Here is a 17,043-nt window from a genome sequence, read left to right as displayed (position 1 = left end):
GTGATGAAATAGAATATAATTATAAATTGTCTGTTATTTTACTTTCCAAGTATTTTACTTTCCAAGTATTCAATAAAATTTGCATTTGGCAAAAGTCCTTCGAGCTGGATTTGAACCAGCGATGTAAGGATGCCTGTTTCACTACTACAGTCCTCCACTCTACCAACCGAGCTATCGAAGGCTTGGCAGATCGGTCTCTAGCAAGCTCAATACGAGCTTCCACTTCAACCGTCGACATGCAAACATCTCTTGCAATTCGTGCAAAATACTACAAATTTGGCTTGTGAGGTTCCCGAATTGAGTAAAAGCACATCAGTTGACAATTAAAAAAATGACCCCCTCTGCAGTCTCCCGCATGTTACTGACCACCATACTAAGGGGGAAAAGTTGAAAGGCGGCGCCTCACAGGCCATCTCCTCAGAGTATTCAGCAGTGTTGGGCCTTGACAATATTTTAATATCTTGGATGGTGTATAGTGTTCTCTCATTTCCATTGAGAAATCAAGATTGTCAAGGAGATTCTGCTGTTTTGCCAGTTCATAGCAAGAGATGGGGATCCAAAACACCTCACAGGAAACCAATGAAGATTGGTGTTGGACAGAAACATAACGTGGCCAGAGCCTCAAAGCAAAAGGCATCTATTTTCAGTGATGAAATATAATATAATTATAAATTGTCTGTTATTTTATTTTCCAAGTATTTTACTTTCCAAGTATTCAATAAAATTTGCATTTGGCAAAAGTCCTTCGAGCCGGATTTGAACCAGCGACCTAAGGATGTCTGGTTTACCATTACAGTCCTCTGCTCTACCAACTAAGCTATCGAAGGCTTGGCAAATCATTCTCTAGCAAGCTCAATACGATCTTCCACTTCAACCGTCGACATGCAAACATTTCTTACAATTTGTGCAAAATACTACAAATTTGGCTTGTGAGGTTCCCGAATTGAGTAAAAGCACATCAGTTCCCAATTAAAAAAATTACCCCCTCCGCACTCTCCCGCATGTTACTGACCACCATACTAAGGGGGAAAAGTTGAAAGGCGGCGCCTCACAGGCCATCTCCTCAGAGTATTCAGCCGTGTTCGGCCTTGACAATATTTTAATATCTTGGATGGTGCATAGTGTTCTCTCATTTCCCTTGAGAAATCAAGATTGTCAAGGGGATTCTGCTATTTTGTCAGTTCATAGCAAGAGATGGGGATCCAAAACACCTCATAGGAAACCAAGGAAGATTGGTGTCGGACAGAAAAATAACATGGCCACAGCCTCAAAGCAAAAGGCATCTATTTTCAGTGATGAAATATAATATAATTATAAATTGTCTGTTATTTTACTGTTCAAGTATTTTACTTTCCAAGTATTCAATAAAATTTGTATTTGGCATAAGTCCTTCGAGCCAGATTTGAACCAGCGACCTAAGGATGTCTGTTTCACCACTACATCAGAAGCTTGGCAAATCATTCTCTAGCAAACTCAATACGAGCTTCCACTTAAAACGTCGACTTGTAAACATCTCTTGCAATTCGTGCAAAATACTACAAATTTGGCTTGGGAGGTTCCCGAATTGAGTAAAAGCACATCAGTTGACAATTAAAAAAATGACCCCCTCTGCAGTCTCCCGCATGTTACTGACCACCATACTAAGGGGGAAAAGTTGAAAGGCGGCGCCTCACAGGCCATCTCCTCAGAGTATTCAGCAGTGTTGGGCCTTGACAATATTTTAATACCTTGGATGGTGTATAGTGTTCTCTCATTTCCCTTGAGAAATCAAGATTGTCAAGGAGATTCTGCTGTTTTGCCAGTTCATAGCAAGAGATGGGGATCCAAAACACCTCACAGGAAGCCAATGAAGATTGGTGTCGGACAGAAAAATAACGTGGCCACAGCCTCAAAGCAAAAGGCATCTATTTTCAGTGATGAAATATAATATAATTATAAATTGTCTGTTATTTTATTTTCCAAGTATTTTACTTTCCAAGTATTCAATAAAATTTGCATTTGGCAAAAGTCCTTCGAGCCGGATTTGAACCAGCGACCTAAGGATGTCTGTTTCACCACTACATCCAAGGCTTGGCAAATCATTCTCTAGCAAACTCAATATGAGCTTCCACTTCAACCGTCGACTTGTAAACATCTCTTGCAATTCGTGCAAAATATTACAAATTTGGCTTGTGAGGTTCCCGAATTGAGTAAAAGCACATCAGTTGACAATTAAAAAAATAACCCCTTCCGCATTCTCCCGCATGTTACTGACCACCATACTAAGGAGGAAAAGTTGAAAGGCGGCGCCTCACAGGCCATCTCCTCAGAGTATTCAGCAGTGTTGGGCCTTGACAATATTTTAATATCTTGGATGGTGTATAGTGTTCTCTCATTTCCATTGAAAAATCAAGATTGTCAAGGAGATTCTGCTGTTTTGCCAGTTCATAGCAAGAGATGGGGATCCAAAACACCTCACAGGAAACCAATGAAGATTGGTGTTGGACAGAAACATAACGTGGCCAGAGCCTCAAAGCAAAAGGCATCTATTTTCAGTGATGAAATATAATATAATTATAAATTGTCTGTTATTTTATTTTCCAAGTATTTTACTTTCCAAGTATTCAATAAAATTTGCATTTGGCAAAAGTCCTGGGAGCCGGATTTGAACCAGCGACCTAAGGATGCCTGTTTTACCACTACAGTCCTCCGCTCTACCAACTGAGCTATCAAAGGCTTGGCAAATCAACCTCTGGCAAGCTCTATACGAGCTTCCACTTCAACCGTCGACATGCAAACATCTCTTGCAATTCGTGCAAAAGACTACAAATTTGGCTTGTGAGGTTCACGAATTGAGTAAAAGCACATCAGTTGACAATTAAAAAAATGACCCCCTCCGCAGTCTCCCGCATGTTACTGACCACCATACTAAGGGGGAAAAGTTGAAAGGCGGTGCCTCACAGGCCATCTCCTCAGAGTATTCAGCAGTGTTGGGCCTTAACAATATTTTAATACCTTGGATGGTGTATAGTGTTCTCTCATTTCCCTTGAGAAATCAAGATTGTCAAGGAGATTCTGCTGTTTTGCCAGTTCATAGCAAGAGATGGGGATCCAAAACACCTCACAGGAAACCAATGAAGATTGGTGTTGGACAGAAACATAACGTGGCCAGAACCTCAAAGCAAAAGGCATATATTTTCAGTGATGAAATATAATATAATTATAAATTGTATATTATTTTATTTTCCAAGTATTTTACTTTCCAAGTATTCAATAAAATTTGCATTTGGCAAAAGTCCTTCGAGCCGGATTTGAACCAGCGACCTAAGGATGCCTCTTTTACCACTACAGTCTACCACTACAGTCCTCCGCTCTACCAACTGAGCTATCGAAGGCTTGGCAAATCATTCTCTAGCAAGCTCAATACGATCTTCCACTTCAACCGTCGACATGCAAACATCTCTTGCAATTCGTGCAAAATACTACAAATTTGGCTTGTGAGGTTCCCGAATTGAGTAAAAGCACATCAGTTGACAATTAAAAAAATGACCCCCTCTGCAGTCTCCCGCATGTTACTGACCACCATACTAAGGGGGAAAAGTTGAAAGGCGGCGCCTCACATTCCATCTCCTCAGAGTATTCAGCAGTGTTGGCCCTTGACAATATTTTAATATCTTGGAAGGTGCATAGTGTTCTCTCATTTCCCTTGAGAAATCAAGATTGTCAAGGGGATTCTGCTGTTTTGTCAGTTCATAGCAAGAGATGGGGATCCAAAACACCTCACAGGAAACCAACCAAGATTGGTGTCGGACAGAAAAATAACGTGGCCACAGCCTCAAAACAAAAGGCATCTATTTTCAGTGGTGAAATATAATATAATTATAAATTGTCTGTTATTTTATTTTCCAAGTATTTTACTTTCCAAGTATTCAATAAAATTTGCATTTGGCAAAAGTCCTTCAAGCCGGATTTGAAACAGCGACCTAAGGATGCCTGTTTTAACACTACAGTCCTCTGCTCTACCAACTGAGCTATCAAAGGTTTGGCAAATCTTTTTCTAGCAAGCTCAATACGAGCTTCCACTTCAACCGTCGACATGCAAACATCTCTTGCAATTCGTGCAAAATACTACAAATTTGGCTTGTGAGGTTCCCGAATTGAGTAAAAGCACATCAGTTCCCAATTAAAAAAATGACCCCCTCTGCAGTCTCCCACATGTTACTGACCACCATACTAAGGAGGAAAAGTTGAAAGGCGGCCCCTCACAGGCCATCTCCTCAGAGTATTCAGCAGTGTTGGGCCTTGACAATATTTTAATATCTTGGATGGTGTATAGTGTTCTCTCATTTCCATTGAAAATCAAGATTTTCAAGGAGATTCTGCTGTATTGCCAGTTCATAGCAAGAGATGGGGATCCAAAACACCTCACAGGAAACCAACGAATATGGGTGTCGGACAGAAAAATAACATGGCCACAGCCTCAAAGCAAAAGGCATCTATTTTCAGTGATGAAATATAATATAATTATAAATTGTCTATTATTCTATTTTCCAAGTATTTTACTTTCCAAGTATTCAATAAAATTTGAATTTGTCAAAAGTCCTTCGAGCCGGATTTGAAACAGCGACCTAAGGATGCCTGTTTTAACACTACAGTCCTCTGCTCTACCAACTGAGCTATCGAAGGTTTGGCAGATCATTTTCTAGCAAGCTCAATACGAGCTTCCACTTCAACCATCGACGTGCAAACATCTCTTGCAATTCGTGCAAAATACTACAAATTTGGCTTGTGAGGTTCCCGAATTGAGTAAAAGCACATCAGTTCCCAATTAAAAAAATGACCCCCTCCGCAGTCTCCCACATGTTACTGACCACCATACTAAGGAGGAAAAGTTGAAAGGCGGCCCCTCACAGGCCATCTCCTCAGAGTATTCAGCAGTGTTGGGCCTTGACAATATTTTAATATCTTGGATGGTGTATAGTGTTCTCTCATTTCCATTGAAAAATCAAGATTTTCAAGGAGATTCTGCTGTTTTGCCAGTTCATAGCAAGAGATGGGAATCCAAAACACCTCACAGGAAACCAACGAAGATGGGTGTCGGACAGAAAAATAACATGGCCACAGCCTCAAAGCAAAAGGCATCTATTTTCAGTGATGAAATATAATATCATTATAAATTGTCTGTTTTTTTATTTTCCAAGTATTTTACTTTCCAAGTATTCAATAAAATTTGCATTTGGCAAAAGTCCTTCGAGGCGGATTTGAACCAGCGACCTAAGGATGCCTGTTTTGCCACTACAGTCCTCAGCTCTACCAACTGAGCTATCAAAGGCTTGGCAAATCATTCTCTAGCAAGCTCAATACGATCTTCCACTTCAACCGTCGACATGCAAACATCTCTTGCAATTCATGCAAAATACTACAAATTTGACTTGTGAGGTTCACGAATTGAGTAAAAGCACATCAGTTCCCATTTAAAAAAATTACCCCCTCTGCAGTTTCCCGCATGTTACTGACCACCATACTAAGGGGGAAAAGTTGAAAGGCGGCCCCTCACAGGCCATCTCCTCAGAGTATTCAGCAGTGTTGGGCCTTGACAATATTTTAATATCTTGGATGGTGTATAGTGTTCTCTCATTTCCATTGAAAAATCAAGATTGTGTAGGGGATTCTGCTGTTTTGCCAGTTCATAGCAAGAGATGGGGATCCAAAATACCACACTGGAAACCAAAGAAGATTGGTGTCGGACAGAAACATAACGTGGCCAGAGCCTCAAAGCAAAAGGCATCTATTTTCAGTCATGAAATATAATATAATTATAAATTGTCTGTTATTTTACTTTCCAAGTATTTTACTTTCCAAGTATTCAATAAAATTTGCATTTGGCAAAAGTCCTTCGAGCTGGATTTGAACCAGCGATGTAAGGATGCCTGTTTCACTACTACAGTCCTCCACTCTACCAACCGAGCTATCGAAGGCTTGGCAGATCGGTCTCTAGCAAGCTCAATACGAGCTTCCACTTCAACCGTCGACATGCAAACATCTCTTGCAATTCGTGCAAAATGCTACAAATTTGGCTTGTGAGGTTCCCGAATTGAGTAAAAGCACATCAGTTCCCAATTAAAAAAATGACCCCCTCCGCAGTCTCCCGCATGTTACTGACCACCATACTAATGAGGAAAAGTTGAAAGGCGGCCCCTCACAGGCCATCTCCTCAGAGTATTCAGCAGTGTTGGGCCTTGACAATATTTTAATATCTTGGATGGTGTATAGTGTTCTCTCATTTCCCTTGAGAAATCAAGATTGTCAAGGAGATTCTGCTGTTTTGCCAGTTCATAGCAAGAGATGGGGATCCAAAACACCTCACAGGAAACCAATGAAGATTGGTGTTGGACAGAAACATAACGTGGCCAGAGCCTCAAAGCAAAAGGCATCTATTTTCAGTGATGAAATATAATATAATTATAAATTGTCTGTTATTTTATTTTCCAAGTATTTTACTTTCCAAGTATTCAATAAAATTTGCATTTGGCAAAAGTCCTTCGAGCCGGATTTGAACCAGCGACCTAAGGATGCCTGGTTTACCACTACAGTCCTCTGCTCTACCCACTAAGCTATCGAAGGCTTGGCAAATCATTCTCTAGCAAACTCAATACGAGCTTCCACTTAAAACGTCGACTTGTAAACATCTCTTGCAATTCGTGCAAAATACTACAAATTTGGCTTGGGAGGTTCCCGAATTGAGTAAAAGCACATCAGTTGACAATTAAAAAAATAACCCCCTCTACAGTCTCCCGCATGTTACTGACCACCATACTAAGGGGGAAAAGTTGAAAGGCGGCGCCTCACAGGCCATCTCCTCAGAGTATTCAGCAGTGTTGGGCCTTGACAATATTTTAATACCTTGGATGGTGTATAGTGTTCTCTCATTTCCCTTGAGAAATCAAGATTGTCAAGGAGATTCTGCTGTTTTGCCAGTTCATAGCAAGAGATGGGGATCCAAAACAACTCACAGGAAACCAATGAAGATTGGTGTCGGACAGAAAAATAACGTGGCCGCAGCCTCAAAGCAAAAGGCATCTATTTTCAGTGATGAAATATAATATAATTATAAATTGTCTGTTATTTTACTTTCCAAGTATTTTACTTTCCAAGTATTCAATAAAATTTGCATTTGGCAAAAGTCCTTCGAGCCGGATTTGAACCAGCGACCTAAGGATGTCTGTTTCACCACCACATCCAAGGCTTGGCAAATCATTCTCTAGCAAACTGAATACGAGCTTCCACTTCAACCGTCGACTTGTAAACATCTCTTGCAATTCGTGCAAAATATTACAAATTTGGCTTGTGAGGTTCCCGAATTGACTAAAAGCACATCAGTTGACAATTAAAAAAATAACCCCCTCCTCATTCTCCCGCATGTTACTGACCACCATACTAAGGAGGAAAAGTTGAAAGGTGGCGCCTCACAGGCCATCTCCTCAGAGTATTCAGCAGTGTTGGGCCTTGACAATATTTCAATATCTTGGATGGTGTATAGTGTTCTCTCATTTCCATTGTAAAATCAAGATTGTCAAGGAGATTCTGCTGTTTTGCCAGTTCATAGCAAGAGATGGGGATCCAAAACACCTCACAGGAAACCAAAGAAGATTGGTGTTGGACAGAAACATAACGTGGCCAGAGCCTCAAAGCAAAAGGCATCTATTTTCAGTGATGAAATATAATATAATTATAAATTGTCTGTTATTTTATTTTCCAAGTATTTTACTTTCCAAGTATTCAATAAAATTTGCATTTGGCAAAAGTCCTGCTAGCCGGATTTGAACCAGCGACCTAAGGATGCCTGTTTTTTACCACTACAGTTCTCCGCTCTACCAACTGAGCTATCGAAGGCTTGGCAAATCATTCTCTGGCAAGCTCGATACGAGCTTCCACTTCAACCGTCGACATGCAAACATCTCTTGCAATTCGTACAAAATACTACAAATTTGGCTTGTGAGGTTCCCGAATTGAGTAAAAGCACATCAGTTCCCAATTAAAAAAATGACCCCCTCCGCAGTCTCCAGCATGTTACTGACCACCATACTAAGGAGGAAAAGTTGAAAGGCGGCGCCTCACAGGCCATCTCCTCAGAGTATTCAGCAGTGTTGGCCCTTGACAATATTTTAATATCTTGGAAGGTGCATAGTGTTCTCTCATTTCCCTTGAGAAATCAAGATTGTCAAGGGGATTCAGCTGTTTTGTCAGTTCATAGCAAGAGATGGGGATCCAAAACACCTCACAGGAAACCAACGAAGATTGGTGTCGGACAGAAAAATAACATGGCCACAGCCTCAAAGCAAAAGGCATCTATTTTCAGTGATGAAATATAATATAATTATGAATTGTCTGTTATTTTACTTTTCAAGTATTTTACTTTCCAAGTATTCAATAAAATTTGTATTTGGCAAAAGTCCTTCGAGCCAGATTTGAACCAGCGACCTAAGGATGTCTGTTTCACCACTACATCCAAAGCTTGGCAAATCACTCTCTAGTAAACTCAATACGAGCTTCCACTTCAAACGTCGACTTGTAAACATTTCTTGCAATTCGTGCAAAATACTACAAATTTGGCTTGTGAGGTTCCCGAATTGAGTAAAAGCACATTAGTTGACAATTAAAAAAATGACCCCCTCCGTAGTCTCCCGCATGTTACTGACCCCCATACTAAGGGGGAAAAGTTGAAAGGCGGCGCCTCACAGGCCATCTCCTCAGAGTATTCAGCAGTGTTGGGCCTTGACAATATTTTAATACCTTGGATGGTGTAGAGTGTTCTCTCATTTCCCTTGAGAAATCAAGATTGTCAAGGAGATTCTGCTCTTTTGCCAGTTCATAGCAAGAGATGGGGATCCAAAACACCTCACAGGAAACCAATGAAGATTGGTGTCGGACAGAAAAATAACGTGGCCACAGCCTCAAAGCAAAAGGCATCTATTTTCAGTGATGAAATATAATATAATTATAATTGTCAGTTATTTTACTTTCCAAGTATTTTACTTGCCAAGTATTCAATAAAATGTGCATTTGGCAAAAGTCCTTCGAACCGGATTTGAACCAGCGACCTAAGGATGTCTGTTTCACCACTACATCCAAGGCTTGGCAAATCATTCTCTAGCAAACTGAATACGAGCTTCCACTTCAATCATCGACTTGTAAACATCTCTTGCAATTCCTGCAAAATATTACAAATTTTGCTTGTGAGGTTCCCGACTTGAGTAAAAGCACATCAGTTGACAATTAAAAAAATGACCCCCTCCCCAGTCTCCCGCATGTTACTGACCACCATACTAAGGGGGAAAAGTTGAAAGGCGGCGCCTCACAGGCCATCTCCTCAGAGTATTCAGCAGTGTTGGGCCTTAACAATATTTTAATACCTTGGATGGTGTATAGTGTTCTCTCATTTCCCTTGAGAAATCAAGATTGTCAAGGAGATTCTGCTGTTTTGCCAGTTCATAGCAAGAGATGGGGATCCAAAACACCGCACAGGAAACCAATGAAGATTGGTGTTGGACAGAAACATAACGTGGCCAGAGCCTCAAAGCAAAAGGCATATATTTTCAATGATGAAAAATAATATAATTATAAATTGTCTATTATTTTATTTTCCAAGTATTTTACTTTCCAAGTATTCAATAAAATGTGCATTTGGCAAAAGTCCTTCGAGCCGGATTTGAACCAGCGACCTAAGGATGTCTGTTTCACCACTACATCCAAGGCTTGGCAAATCATTCTCTAGCAAACTCAATACGAGCTTCCACTTCAACCGTCGACTTGTAAATATCTCTTGCAATTCGTGCAAAATATTACAAATTTGGCTTGTGAGGTTCCCGAATTGAGTAAAAGCACATCAGTTGACAATTAAAAAAATGACCCCCTCCGCAGTCTCCCGCATGTTACTGACCACCATCCTAAGGGGTAAAAGTTGAAAGGCGGCGCCTCACAGGCCATCTCCTCAGAGTATTCAGCAGTGTTGGGCCTTAACAATATTTTAATACCTTGGATGGTGTATAGTGTTCTCTCATTTCCCTTGAGAAATCAAGATTGTCAAGGAGATTCTGCTGTTTTGCCAGTTCATAGCAAGAGATGGGGATCCAAAACACCTCACAGGAAACCAATGAAGATTGGTGTTGGACAGAAACATAACGTGGCCAGAGCCTCAAAGCAAAAGGCATATATTTTCAGTGATGAAATATAATATAATTATAAATTGTCTATTATTTTATTTTCCAAGTATTTTACTTTCCAAGTATTCAATAAAATTTGCATTTGGCAAAAGTCCTTCGAGCCGGATTTGAACCAGCAACCTAAGGATGTCTGTTTCACCACTACATCCAAGGCTTGGCAAATCATTCTCTAGCAAAATCAATACGAGCTTCCACTTCAACCGTCGACTTGTAAACATCTCTTGCAATTCGTGCAAAATACTACAAATTTGGCTTGTGAGGTTCCCGAATTGAGTAAAAGCACATCAGTTCCCAATTAAAAAAATGACCCCCTCCGCAGTCTCCCGCATGTTACTGACCACCATACTAAGGGGGAAAAGTTGAAAGGCGGCGCCTCACAGGCCATCTCCTCAGAGTATTCAGCAGTGTTGGCCCTTGACAATATTTTAATATCTTGGAAGGTGCATAGTGTTCTCTCATTTCCCTTGAGAAATCAAGATTGTCAAGGGGATTCAGCTGTTTTGTCAGTTCATAGCAAGAGATGGGGATCCAAAACACCTCACAGGAAACCAACGAAGATTGGTGTCGGACAGAAAAATAACATGGCCACAGCCTCAAAGCAAAAGGCATCTATTTTCAGTGATGAAATATAATATAATTATGAATTGTCTGTTATTTTACTTTTCAAGTATTTTACTTTCCAAGTATTCAATAAAATTTGTATTTGGCAAAAGTCCTTCGAGCCAGATTTGAACCAGCGACCTAAGGATGTCTGTTTCACCACTACATCCAAAGCTTGGCAAATCACTCTCTAGTAAACTCAATACGACCTTCCACTTCAAACGTCGACTTGTAAACATTTCTTGCAATTCGTGCAAAATACTACAAATTTGGCTTGTGAGGTTCCCGAATTGAGTAAAAGCACATTAGTTGACAATTAAAAAAATGACCCCCTCCGTAGTCTCCCGCATGTTACTGACCCCCATACTAAGGGGGAAAAGTTGAAAGGCGGCGCCTCACAGGCCATCTCCTCAGAGTATTCAGCAGTGTTGGGCCTTGACAATATTTTAATACCTTGGATGGTGTAGAGTGTTCTCTCATTTCCCTTGAGAAATCAAGATTGTCAAGGAGATTCTGCTGTTTTGCCAGTTCATAGCAAGAGATGGGGATCCAAAACACCTCACAGGAAACCAATGAAGATTGGTGTCGGACAGAAACATAACGTGGCCAGAGCCTCAAACCAAAAGGCATATATTTTCAGTGATGAAATGTAATATAATTATAATTGTCAGTTATTTTACTTTCCAAGTATTTTACTTTCCAAGTATTCAATAAAATGTGCATTTGGCAAAAGTCCTTCGAACCGGATTTGAACCAGCGACCTAAGGATGCCTGTTTTACCACTACAGTCCTCCGCTCTACCAACTGAGCTATCAAAGGCTTGGCAGATCTGTCTCTAGCAAGCACAATACGAGCTTCCACTTCAACCGTCGAAATGCAAACATCTCTTGCAATTCGTGCAAAATACTACAAATTTGGCTTGTGAGGTTCCCGAATTGAGTAAAAGCACATCAGTTGACAATTAAAAAAATGACCCCCCCGCAGTCTCCCGCATGTTACTGACCACCATACTAAGGGGGAAAAGTTGAAAGGCGGCGCCTCACAGGCCATCTCCTCAGAGTATTCAGCAGTGTTGGGCCTTAACAATATTTTAATACCTTGGATGGTGTATAGTGTTCTCTCATTTCCCTTGAGAAATCAAGATTGTCAAGGAGATTCTGCTGTTTTGCCAGTTCATAGCAAGAGATGGGGATCCAAAACACCGCACAGGAAACCAATGAAGATTGGTGTTGGACAGAAACATAACGTGGCCAGAGCCTCAAAGCAAAAGGCATATATTTTCAATGATGAAAAATAATATAATTATAAATTGTCTATTATTTTATTTTCCAAGTATTTTACTTTCCAAGTATTCAATAAAATGTGCATTTGGCAAAAGTCCTTCGAGCCGGATTTGAACCAGCGACCTAAGGATGTCTGTTTCACCACTACATCCAAGGCTTGGCAAATCATTTTCTAGCAAACTCAATATGAGCTTCCACTTCAACCGTCGACTTGTAAACATCTCTTGCAATTCGTGCAAAATACTACAAATTTGGCTTGTGAGGTTCCCGAATTGAGTAAAAGCACATCAGTTCCCAATTAAAAAAATGACCCCCTCCGCAGTCTCCCGCATGTTACTGACCACCATACTAAGGGGGAAAAGTTGAAAGGCGGCGCCTCACAGGCCATCTCCTCAGAGTATTCAGCAGTGTTGGCCCTTGACAATATTTTAATATCTTGGAAGGTGCATAGTGTTCTCTCATTTCCCTTGAGAAATCAAGATTGTCAAGGGGATTCAGCTGTTTTGTCAGTTCATAGCAAGAGATGGGGATCCAAAACACCTCACAGGAAACCAACGAAGATTGGTGTCGGACAGAAAAATAACATGGCCACAGCCTCAAAGCAAAAGGCATCTATTTTCAGTGATGAAATATAATATAATTATGAATTGTCTGTTATTTTACTTTTCAAGTATTTTACTTTCCAAGTATTCAATAAAATTTGTATTTGGCAAAAGTCCTTCGAGCCAGATTTGAACCAGCGACCTAAGGATGTCTGTTTCACCACTACATCCAAAGCTTGGCAAATCACTCTCTAGTAAACTCAATACGACCTTCCACTTCAAACGTCGACTTGTAAACATTTCTTGCAATTCGTGCAAAATACTACAAATTTGGCTTGTGAGGTTCCCGAATTGAGTAAAAGCAAATTAGTTGACAATTAAAAAAATGACCCCCTCCGTAGTCTCCCGCATGTTACTGACCCCCATACTAAGGGGGAAAAGTTGAAAGGCGGCGCCTCACAGGCCATCTCCTCAGAGTATTCAGCAGTGTTGGGCCTTGACAATATTTTAATACCTTGGATGGTGTAGAGTGTTCTCTCATTTCCCTTGAGAAATCAAGATTGTCAAGGAGATTCTGCTGTTTTGCCAGTTCATAGCAAGAGATGGGGATCCAAAACACCTCACAGGAAACCAATGAAGATTGGTGTCGGACAGAAAAATAACGTGGCCACAGCCTCAAAGCAAAAGGCATCTATTTTCAGTGATGAAATATAATATAATTATAATTGTCAGTTATTTTACTTTCCAAGTATTTTATTTTCCAAGTATTCAATAAAATGTGCATTTGGCAAAAGTCCTTCGAACCGGATTTGAACCAGCGACCTAAGGATGTCTGTTTCACCACTACATCCAAGGCTTGGCAAATCATTCTCTAGCAAACTGAATACGAGCTTCCACTTCAACCGTCGACTTGTAAACATCTCTTGCAATTCCTGCAAAATATTACAAATTTGGCTTGTGAGGTTCCCGAATTGAGTAAAAGCACATCAGTTGACAATTAAAAAAATGACCCCTCCGCAGTCTCCCGCATGTTACTGACCACCATACTAAGGGGTAAAAGTTGAAAGGCGGCGCCTCACAGGCCATCTCCTCAGAGTATTCAGCCGTGTTGGGCCTTAACAATATTTTAATACCTTGGATGGTGTATAGTGTTCTCTCATTTCCCTTGAGAAATCAAGATTGTCAAGGAGATTCTGCTGTTTTGCCAGTTCATAGCAAGAGATGGGGATCCAAAACACCTCACAGGAAACCAATGAAGATTGGTGTTGGACAGAAACATAACGTGGCCAGAGCCTCAAAGCAAAAGGCATATATTTTCAGTGATGAAATATAATATAATTATAAATTGTCTATTATTTTATTTTCCAAGTATTTTACTTTCCAAGTATTCAATAAAATTTGCATTTGGCAAAAGTCCTTCGAGCCGGATTTGAACCAGCGACCTAAGGATGTCTGTTTCACCACTACATCCAAGGCTTGGCAAATCATTCTCTAGCAAAATCAATACGAGCTTCCACTTCAACCGTGGACTTGTAAACATCTCTTGTACATCGTGCAAAATATTACAAATTGGGTTTGTGAGGTTCCCGAATTGAGTAAAAGCACATCAGTTGACAATTAAAAAAATGACCCCCCCCAGTCTCCCGCATGTTACTGACCACCATACTAAGGGGGAAAAGTTGAAAGGCGGCGCCTCACAGGCCATCTCCTCAGAGTATTCAGCAGTGTTGGGCCTTAACAATATTTTAATACCTTGGATGGTGTATAGTGTTCTCTCATTTCCCTTGAGAAATCAAGATTGTCAAGGAGATTCTGCTGTTTTGCCAGTTCATAGCAAGGGATGGGGATCCAAAACACCTCACAGGAAACCAATGAAGATTGGTGTTGGACAGAAACATAACGTGGCCAGAGCCTCAAAGCAAGAGGCATATATTTTCAGTGATGAAATATAATATAATTATAAATTGTCTATTATTTTATTTTCCAAGTATTTTACTTTCCAAGTATTCAATAAAATTTGCATTTGGCAAAAGTCCTTTGAGCCGGATTTGAACCAGCGACCTAAGGATGCCTGTTTTACCACTACAGTCCTCCTCTCTACCAACTGAGCTATCAAAGGCTTGGCAAATCATTTTCTAGCAAGCTCAATACGATCTTCCACTTCAACCGTCGACATGCAAACATCTCTTGCAATTCGTGCAAAATACTACAAATTTGGCTTGTGAGGTTCCCGAATTGAGTAAAAGCACATCAGTTCCCAATTAAAAAAATGACCCCCTCCGTAGTCTCCCACATGTTACTGACCACCATACTAAGGAGGAAAAGTTGAAAGGCGGCGCCTCACGGGCCATCTCCTCAGAGTATTCAGCAGTGTTGGGCCTTGACAATATTTTAATATCTTGGATGGTGTATAGTGTTCTCTCATTTCCATTGAAAAATCAAGATTGTCAAGGAGATTCTGCTGTTTTGCCATTTCATAGCAAGAGATGGGGATCCAAAACACCTCACAGGAAACCAACGAAGATGGGTGTCGGACAGAAAAATAACATGGGCACAGCCTCGAAGCAAAAGGCATCTATTTTCAGTGATGAAATATAATATAATTATAAATTGTCTGTTTTTTTACTGTTCAAGTATTTTACTTTCCAAGTATTCAATAAAATTTGTATTTGGCATAAGTCCTTCGAGCCAGATTTGAACCAGCGACCTAAGGATGTCTGTTTCGCCACTACATCCAAAGCTTGGCAAATCATTCTCTAGCAAACTCAATACGAGCTTCCACTTCAAACGTCGACTTGTAAACATCTCTTGCAATTCGTGCAAAATACTCCAAATTTGGCTTGTGAGGTTCCCGAATTGAGTAAAAGCACATCAGTTGACAATTAAAAAAATGACCCCCTCTGCAGTCTCCCGCATGTTACTGACCACCATACTAAGGGGGAAAAGTTGAAAGGCGGCGCCTCACAGGCCATCTCCTCAGAGTATTCAGCAGTGTTGGGCCTTGACAATATTTTAATACCTTGGATGGTGTATAGTGTTCTCTCATTTCCCTTGAGAAATCAAGATTGTCAAGGAGATTCTGCTGTTTTGCCAGTTCATAGCAAGAGATGGGGATCCAAAACACCTCACAGGAAACCAATGAAGATTGGTGTCGGACAGAAAAATAACGTGGCCACAGCCTCAAAGCAAAAGGCATCTATTTTCAGTGATGAAATATAATATAATTATAAATTGTCTGTTATTTTACTTTCCAAGTATTTTACTTTCCAAGTATTCAATAAAATTTGCATTTGGCAAAAGTCCTTCGAGCCGGATTTGAACCAGCGACCTAAGGATGTCTGTTTCACCACTACATCCAAGGCTTGGCAAATCATTCTCTAGCAAACTCAATACGAGCTTCCACTTCAACCGTCGACTTGTAAACATCTCTTGCAATTTGTGCAAAATATTACAAATTTGGCTTGTGAGGTTCCCGAATTGAGTAAAAGCACATCAGTTGACAATTAAAAAAATAACCCCCTCCGCATTCTCCCGCATGTTACTGACCACCATACTAAGGAGGAAAAGTTGAAAGGCGGCGCCTCACAGGCCATCTCCTCAGAGTATTCAGCAGTGTTGGGCCTTGACAATATTTTAATATCTTGGATGGTGTATAGTGTTCTCTCATTTCCATTGAAAAATCAAGATTGTCAAGGAGATTCTGCTGTTTTGCCAGTTCATAGCAAGAGATGGGGATCCAAAACACCTCACAGGAAACCAATGAAGATTGGTGTTGGACAGAAACATAACGTGGCCAGAGCCTCAAAGCAAAAGGCATCTATTTTCAGTGATGAAATATAATATAATTATAAATTATCTGTTATTTTATTTTCCAAGTATTTTACTTTCCAAGTATTCAATAAAATTTGCATTTGGCAAAAGTCCTGCGAGCCGTATTTGAACCAACCACCTAAGGATGCCTGTTTTAACACTACAGTCCTCTGCTCTACCAACTGAGCTATCAAAGGTTTGGCAAATCGTTTTCTAGCAAGCTCAATACGAGCTTCCACTTCAACCATCGACGTGCAAACATCTCTTGCAATTCGTGCAAAATACTACAAATTTGGCTTGTGAGGTTCCCGAATTGAGTAAAAGCACATCAGTTCCCAATTAAAAAAATGACCCCCTCCGCAGTCTCCCACATGTTACTGACCACCATACTAAGGAGGAAAAGTTGAAAGGCGGCCCCTCACAGGCCATCTCCTCAGAGTATTCAGCAGTGCTGGGCCTTGACAATATTTTAATATCTTGGATGGTGTATAGTGTTCTCTCATTTCCATTGAAAAATCAAGATTTTCAAGGAGATTCTGCTGTTTTGCCAGTTCATAGCAAGAGATGGGAATCCAAAACACCTCACAGGAAACCAACGAAGATGGG

General features: G+C 40.4%; 2 non-coding genes across 2 annotated transcripts; both read right to left on the bottom strand.

Moving 5' to 3' along the window:
* Positions 1-741: 741 nt before the first annotated feature.
* Positions 742-827, bottom strand: TRNAY-GUA (transfer RNA tyrosine (anticodon GUA)). The gene is given in 2 exon segments: positions 742-777; positions 791-827. It is a non-coding gene; the product is annotated as a tRNA-Tyr (tRNA).
* Positions 828-3,275: 2,448 nt separating this feature from the next.
* TRNAY-GUA (transfer RNA tyrosine (anticodon GUA)) lies at positions 3,276-3,374 on the bottom strand. The gene is made up of 2 exons: positions 3,338-3,374; positions 3,276-3,311 (listed from the first exon to the last, which is right to left on the bottom strand). It is a non-coding gene; the product is annotated as a tRNA-Tyr (tRNA).
* Positions 3,375-17,043: the final 13,669 nt, after the last annotated feature.

The sequence above is a fragment of the Ambystoma mexicanum genome, chromosome 1p (genome assembly GCF_040938575.1).
Source record: "Ambystoma mexicanum isolate Mex_15411 chromosome 1p, UKY_AmexF1_1, whole genome shotgun sequence".
In the NCBI taxonomy this organism is placed as follows: Eukaryota; Metazoa; Chordata; class Amphibia; order Caudata; family Ambystomatidae; genus Ambystoma; species Ambystoma mexicanum.
The sequence above is the reverse complement of the archived record's forward strand: the minus strand, read 5'-3'. Positions and strand labels throughout refer to the sequence as shown.